An 8,827-nucleotide genomic window follows, 5' to 3' on the forward strand; every position below is an offset into this window, starting at 1 on the left:
ACTTTCATTTTTCCCTTGGTTTAGTTTTTTTCACACTGAAAAATCCTGCATAAGCTGTGTCACGACGGTGGTTAACAACTAGTTCAATCAACCCAGGGTTTCCCAATCGTGCGTTCACATATAAGAAGCGGTGTTTGCACAGCGTGACCAATCGCAAACATCTACCAGAGCTGCATATCTTGCATAAGAAGAGCAAACTATAATTCAACATAAATATGAAGAACACAGACATGGTTTTACAGGCAAAACGTAATACAGTCGCTGCTTCCTAAAACAGGAAGGAAAGTTTTGTTGCTTTAGCCTATTATTTCAGATGCAACCCTGGCAAATAAAAATATATAAAAACATATAACCGATGGCAACGCACGGCTCAAGAAGCCGACAAATAGCCTATACGTAATTCCCTCTGCTAAAAATCTTTCATAACAAAATCCATCAGGGAATGTTAACAGGGTTGCCGATCTCTAAATGTTTTAACTTTTATGAGCGCACCTCTCTCTCTCCGCACACCGAGCTCTACCGGATCTTGTAAGAACGGTGACGCTGTTATCAATCGAGTATTGATTAGGCGGTGCTTTTACACCGACTGATCTCTAATCTCAAACATAACCTGTTCTTGAGCGTAGGTCAGTGTCTCCACGTACCTACGCACGTAGCAACGGCATAGATTTTAAGTATAAGATTTAAGTATAAATCACGCTTAAACCCTCCAGGGTTTGATTCAACCAAATTTAACAAGGCAGGTGTGAAAACATCCTAAAAATACAGAGTGGACAAAATTGAATTTCCCCTCCCTAGGGATTAATAAAATCTGGCTTCCTTCTTTCTCTCTTGTCTTGCAGAACTTTCAAGGGTTCTCTAACATCAAGTCTTAACTAGGGATGGTACTCGCGAACCGGTTCTATTAAGGACCCGGTTCCAAATTTCTCAAAACCCAAAAATCTATATGGTCCGAGCTTATCGATACTGCTATTGAGACTAGTGGATCATGTAACGTTATGTCTAAAAATAGATACGTGCGCAAACCAGAAAAATTATTTACGTGCACAGTGTGTGCATAAAGACTAGCCTTCCCACCGCAAATCATTCAAAACATAGTCAGACTGGCAACCGAGAGCACCGCTCTATAGGCACCTTAATCAGCTTGTTAACCGTATGAGCCTGAGCTTGTCGTATACAACAAAAAACGGCATAATTTTTCGGGGTCTTTGTGCACTAAATTCAAACTGTTACATCCAAGATTGATACACTTTATATCCATAATTGATGAATTTTCGGTCGTTTATTGCCGCTAACTTTGATGCTAACCGTCATTTAGATTTTCTCATGATGCTCTGGGAGACCATTCTGACCAATGAAAACCTTGTTTACGTCTTGTCACAGCAGGCAGAGGCGGGGGAGAGAGAGATGCCCGTTTCTCTTCGGGAGACTTGTTTAAATTATGACTAATATGCTATATACATTAGATTTAGTATTTAGTTCATACTTTTTTTGGTGTATTTGTTTTCTGATTTTAACGCTATAGACCGTTGCCGTGCTTACTTCACTCCCTTACCCCTCCTACCAGTCCCTATGGCCACTTGGCCAGTGCGAATGCAAATGGAAAAACGTTTTTTGGGGAGTAAATCTGCTTAGAAGTGGACTCTTCCTATAACTAAGTTCCTCTAACTACTTGGTCGGAAAACGGCTAATGATACATCACACAAGACTTTATGTTATACAGTTCATTAGCTGTGAAAGGGGGCGTGGCCAAAGCATAGGGGTCGGGGCAAACATTTACCAATGAATAAGGAACTCTCTGCTGAGTTCAAAGATACCTCACACAAGGGTCTACATCAAACGGGTCATAATTTATTATAAAGGGGCGTGGCTACAGCATAGAGGGTGGGTCAAACCATCACTAATCAAAAAGAAACTCTGCTGAGTTCAATGATACCTCACAAAAGACTATCTTAAATGGGTCACCAGTTATGAAAGGGGCGTGGCTTAATCATAGGGGGAGGGCCAAACCATCACCAATAAAGTAGGAACTCTGCTGAGTTCAATGATACCTCACACAAGACTCTACCTTAAACGGTTCAAAAGCCATATGAGAGGGGCGTGGCCTGAGTACATGGGCGTGGTTAAAGTATAGGGGGCGGCTCAGTATCACATGTAAACTTATAACATTATAAGTTTCATTTAAAACGGATGATGTTTGTCACATAAGGCGGATTTCCTGTTGCCAAAATTGACTTTTGGTCATAGTGCCCCCCGCACTATGACCAAAAGTCAATTTTGGCCTGTAGATGTCCTCAGGCCTGGACCCTTGTCAAACCTGAGAAATTTCGGGCAGATATGACAATGTACACTAAAGACAACAGCTTCTTCGTTCATCGATAAATGCTCAAAATGGCCGCCACGCCACGCCCACACCATTTGACGAAAAGTTTTTCTTTTAATAACTTTTCATCTTTAAGGTATTGAGATGGTACAGACCAAATTTGAAGTCCATCGGATGAAATCTCTAGGAGGAGTTAGTATAGCACCTTGACTTTTAGGTCTACTTCCAACTTCTACTTCCACCAATTTTGGTGAGTTTTTGAGTATGTTAAGCCCCTCAAAAAGGCGATTCAGTTGCCGGAAGAATAATAATTCCTTCAGTTTCAATAGGGACTTCAACGCTGTTGGCGCTCGGGCCCTAACTAGAACTACAACCAGTTATGACGGGGCCCAAGCCCCATTGCGCCAGTTGCCCCGACATGAGTCGACCCCGGCGACCCAGGGAGCACGCGAAATCGGAACCCAAAGCATAATGGTGAGGAGGAAAACGTCAGGAAATATCGAGAGGCGTGAGCCGCAAGGTCTGCGGTACATTGCCGTTGCAAATATTCCAGAGACCTGAAGGATTTTTGACAACCTCTGGTCCGTTTCGTTTTATTTTCTATAAAGCCCCCTAATGGCAGCTATTTACCAGATTCGGTACAGAGCCTCAGAGCGGCATGCCGAACAAGCATCACAAGTTTCGTGTTGATAGCATTTACTGTGGCAGGGATATTGCAATTGCAAATTTCCCATTTAAATGCATTGAGTTATTGGCCAAAACAAATGTTGATTATAGTGCCCCCTAATGGCCGATCTTCGCCAAATTTGTTACAGAGCATCGTCATGTTGAACAATGATCTAAAGTTCTTAGCTGATAACATTTAATTTGGCCGAGATATATGTGTGTAGTAGCTAGCTAGGAAAATTTGTTTGGTCGTGAAATGCGCATACTTTAACGTAGCAAAATTATTTTAATAACTTTTGGTCAGGTCCATCTGGAGATGCTACGTACCAGGTTTCGTGCAGATCGGTCGCACGGCTTAGGACGAGTTCGGAAAAGTTGGTTTTGCGCATAGCGCGATATTGCGAAAAAACTTCTAAACAGAAATGGCCGTGGCCTATAACATGTGATTCAGCTTGATTCAAGGAACACATGTATGTAAGGTTTTTTAATGTGGGAGTTAAAGGCAAAAACACAGTATAACGCCACCTAGCGGTCCACATGTGTAATTTTGGGTAGGTGAGGTCCATGACCCATTGTACATCTACCCTGTAAATTTAAAGTTGTTCACATTAGTGTAATTGGTGAATCTAAACGTGGGTCCCATAGGCCACGCCCACTTTCACCAATCAGTACCCCAATGTAGGGGTGGCCTCAGGAGTGGCCTTAGATGGTACCCATCAAATTTTGTAGAAATCGGATGAGCCGTTCATGGGATATAAACTTTGTGTAGTTGTAGCGCCCTCTAGTGGCCAATTTTCGTAAAATGTGTGGGGCACCTCCAGAAGGTCATGGCAAACAAGAATCTAAAGTTTTGCGTTGATTGAAAAAGTAGGTTTTTGATAAATCAAGATTTTTCACGCATAAAAGTATGGGGATAGGCGGAAATGGGCGTGGCCTATATGAGGAGATTCAGCTGGATCCAGGGAACACAAGGATATATGGGTTTTGAATGTGCGATGTACGGTTTGGGAGTAATAGTGCCAAACGAGTTTTTTTCTGCTATAGCGCCACCTAGTGGCAGAAGCGTGTCAATTTGTTTCTCCGCTGCGGGTGCAGAGTTTTGGACCAGTCCTGAAAATGGCACCCCCCCACCATGTACGGTTTAGGCTGTAGCATGAGTTTTATCAACGGAAAAATAATAATAAAAATGTTTGCGAAAACAATAGGGTTCCACAGCCCTGCTGTGTGACTGCATAGCTTTGCTACCGCGGTTCCTACAGCCTCGGGTTTGGACCCCTAATAATGATCCCCATCCCTAGTCTTAACACTTTAGTAGATCAAAATCAAGTGGTTCTTGTATTCTTCGCAAATTGCTTAAAAATTAAAAATGAGAAGAAAGTCTTTCAGTCTTTTGTTAATTACTCACAGTAAGTGCTCAGCTTGGGTTTCAGCATGTACGCACCAGAGGTTTTGTGGTAAATGTTGCTCCTTTTGAAGAATCTATGCAAGCACCTTGGACTTGAAATTAGGACTCTAGTCAGTTCAATCATTCTTCAGAGGCTTCATGTAGCGAAGAACATTACCAGAAGCTTTGTGATCACCAGGCTATGCAGAGGATGGCTTCTGGAAACCCTGCTCACTCCTCCTCGCTGAAAGAAGAGCCCTGGAAAGTTCCCCTGATCAATTTCTGCGCCATGCGAGGAATTATGGAATAAAGACAGGGATTTACTTTTAGGCTTGTTTATGGAACAATTGTCAAAGCCCAAAGAAAGATATGCGTTAGAACTAGTTAAGTATTTAGACTTCTTTTCGGAAAGAATTACCATTCTTGTGTTTTGAGAGATCAGGATTTGTTGAATCGACTTCACTACACAGTTTTAAAACCTGATCTGGACAACATACATAATGATGGTGGCTCCTTACTGTTGCTGTGTTGCTTTTTTACAATAAAAATCTGATTTGAAATCTGTCTTTCCACAGAGGTCTTTCCAGTGTGACATATGAGGATTTTTCTGCAGCTGGTTATCAGCATTACAGTAAAATAGACGTTTTACTTTAACCACCAGTTTCTAAGAAAAGCTTTTGTTCCCCAACTGTGCACCATCAGCTAGGAAAGTTAATCTACTGCCCATTAAAAACAGCGATGACAGATTCTATATCTAAGCTCCTTTTGTTTAACACAGTTCTTGAATGAATTTGCAAATTGCTCTGATCTGAAAATACAAAGCACTCTCTCACTCCTAATAACAGACTGGGTAAGAGGCTGGACTGATGTGAATCGGTGAGAAACAGCCAGGAGTAAGTATCTCTTCCTGACATCAAAAGACTGCCATCTCACTTCTGTCAGCTTAGGCAGGGAGGGATGACAGAGGGCCGCCAGGCAGACACATATCCCTCTGCAAGCTGAGCCCACAGAGCGCTGGATGAATGTTGATGTCGAGGCCTGCACCACGGATGAAACCTTCAGTAAATATAGTGCCAAAAAGAAAGCTGAGACAATGTGCACTGTAGTCCATCTCAGCAATCGAGTTTTGGTTCCTGCAACATTTTATTCAATTATGACCTAAAATCTCTTGACATTAATTCAAAACAACCTCCAAAACTGTTTTAATATCATATTTATTTTTTTCATAATGTGATACTTTGTGCATGCATGGTTACATTTCTGTTAGGGCTGTCAAAATTAACGCTTTAATAACAAGTTAACGCAAATTCCTTTTAACGCCACAAATGTTTTTGACTGTGATTTTGCTCAGAAGTTTGGGAAATCAGGAAGCTGCAGCAGTAACGTTGTGGAGTTTGTTGCCAACTTGGCGACTTTCTCCCTAGATCTAGCGACTTTTCAGACCCTCTGAGCGACCTAAATACTGGCTCTCAATTGTTTAAAAACTGTAATGAAGTTAATCACAGTCATGGACTGTGATTAATCACTATTAATGGCAAATTTAAAATACTAGGATTTACTTGTAAACGTCCAGTGTTGAAATAAATAAATAAATTAGGGCTGTCAATCAATATTTAAATGTGATTAATTATGTGATTTCCATAGCTAACTCGTAATTAATCGCTAATTAATTGCATATTTATCTGTTCTAAATGTATTTAATTTTATTTTTTTTTTGCAAGTTTTTACTGCTCACGTGGTATTTGAGACTTGATGTACTCCGGTCTCAGTTCACATCAACAGTACATGCAAATAATGTCAATCTTGTAGAGAGAACCATCTGGAAGGGCTTTGATTTAGAATCGTTTTTTAAAAAATATTTTAATCCATTGACAGCCCTTATTTCTGTATATCACTGTTCACTGCTACCTTTTAGCTTTGACATTTCAGTTTTCTGTCTTATACTCAACCTCTCTCTGACCCCTGCTGCACATTCACGAAGGACTTTAGTACTGCACTTTAGTACAAATTCAAGGTACCTGTACTTTCCATTTTATGTAACTTTCTACTTGTACTCCACTACATCTTAAATGCAAATATTGTACTTTTTACTCTACTCACTATAGTTGTCTGAGCTTTAGTTACTTTTCAGATAGTCTCGCTTTGCCTAGTCTATATCCCCGGGATTTATCCGGTGCTGCAGGAAATTCTACCGGATGCATTTAGTTTCCGTTTCCTTCCGCTTTTTTTGTGTTGGAATTTTAAATTTGGTGGATTTATGAGGACTATTGTTGACTGCTCCTCAGATCTCTGCATGGTACATTGAGACAGCTAGCTAGACTATCTATGTGTCTCTCTATGTCTGTCCAATCTGAGTTTTCTGTCGCACGACTATTTTGCAGCGCCTCTGTGCATAGTTTAGTACTGCCCATGACACTTCTGATTGGTTTTAAGAAATGCCATTAAACCAGAGCACGTTTTCCGCTCATCCCCGAATATTATGTGGAGTAGCCAGACTCCAACCAATCAGAATCGTCATGGGCGGTGCTAAACTCCGCACAGAGCTGCTGCAAAATAGTCGTGCGACAGAAAACTCAGCTCTTAGGAGCAGTTAACCATAGTCCTCATTAATCCACCGAATTTAAAATTCCAACACAAAGAAAGCGAAAGGAAACGGAAAATACATGCTTCCGGCTGAATTTCCTGCGGCCCTGGAGCAATCCCGGAAGTGGAACGTCAAGGATATAGACCACTTTTCAAATGACAGTTTTTCATTCCCTTCCTGTCCAGTGAAAACCATGTATGTCCAGATTCCAAAATTCTCCTCCTTCTTTAAAGTCTTTAAAAAGCCTGATGGATCAGCTGGAAAATGCATTGCCACAAAGTTTTTGAAAGGTTGAATTTTTAGAGATACAGGATAGTGATGCTACAAACATGATGATCTTATAGAATATGATGCATTGCTGTAGATTAAACTACAGTATCTAAAGGAGTTCAAATGAGTTGTGACCTCAGCTCTTTTCTCTTGTTTACTGGCAGCAATGAGGCTCATGTAATTGGGTAGGCTTTCCCCTGCTCCATATTTTGGTACGGTAACAGAATATAAGCTTCCTCCTGAGTTGTGCTCTTTTATCTATCCTGTATTTTGCAACAAGTGGAGGAGCAGTGCGTTCTCATCAGGGACTGAAAAGAGCCTTTGTTTGGCTCTGAACACCTGGACAGAGTTGGTTCAGACTCTCCCTCCTTCCCTCTTTCCTTCTCTCTCTCTTTCTCTCCCTCTTTTCTCTTTCTGCCCATCTTTTTCACTCTGAATTGTTCTCTCCTTCTCCCCTCTCTCTCTTTTACACTCTCTCTTTCTCTGTGTTTAACTGCAGCACTGTGACTGAAAGTCCAGACAAATATTAGACAGGCATGGGAAAGTGCTCTTAGGTTGACGAGATAGCAGCACAATGTGAGAAAGATATTTATAGTCAAGGCCATTTTAGTGGTCTTACCTAAGAGATTCTCAAAATCAACACTGAGACCAGGGCAGTTAGGAGTATTCAAGTGTTTGTAATACTCTGTATTTTGTACCCTGACATTAGTCATTTCAACCCTAAAATTACATTATTTCTGTGCTACATGACTTGTTCCCACAATATAGTAACTTTTATCCTTGACTTAATCAATTTGTGTCCTGAATTATTGTAATAGCTTAATTACGTCCCTCAAATTGATAACATTAACACCTTCGCCAAGGAGGTATGTCAGCAGGATTTCAGAAAAACTATTGGCCCAATTTAATGAAACCTGGTGAAAGGGTTAAGCATAGGCCAAGGTTGAACCCATTCAATTTTGAGGCAGATCCGAAACACTGTGCGGATACACAGATTTATTTCACTTTCGTTAACACTGGGAGGGCATTTGTGTTGCATTCATGTGGTGTTGGAATAATTGGAAAAATTTGTTCCTGGCTCACCTGATACGTTTCCTTTACTCTATCAACGTGTTGATAAACACTCTGAGAACACGTCCTCTTTGTAGCGGCCATGTTGTTTCCATTACATTACATTTCACTCGGGAAATGGGACCATCAGAGGAGCATGTGAATGCACCATTGGTCTTGGCGGAGGTCTGCACTCTGAGTGCCGTTCTAGTTTCATATTTGTTTTTTGTAATGGACTGAGATACACTTGGCTGCTTTAGCTGTTACTTTAGTTGTTTGTAATTCCTCCTGATCTGCTGTACTTTGTCTTGGTGTTGTACCAGAGAGTATCACATTGCTATAAAATATTATTATATCATGCGTTTCTATATACTAGTACAGTGCCCGTTGAAAATGTGCCTGTTTGGAACGGCGATTGCTTGGCCTGTGGTATTGTTGCTTGTAGAATTCTTCAAAACCAAATTGTACCCCAAAATTACTTACAGAAGGACCCCAGACCACTTAATATGCAACTCCACTGTATAGCCTACTACTGACTTACAGTGTAGGC

The sequence above is a fragment of the Sander lucioperca genome, chromosome 3 (genome assembly GCF_008315115.2).
Source record: "Sander lucioperca isolate FBNREF2018 chromosome 3, SLUC_FBN_1.2, whole genome shotgun sequence".
Taxonomy (NCBI): domain Eukaryota; kingdom Metazoa; phylum Chordata; class Actinopteri; order Perciformes; family Percidae; genus Sander; species Sander lucioperca.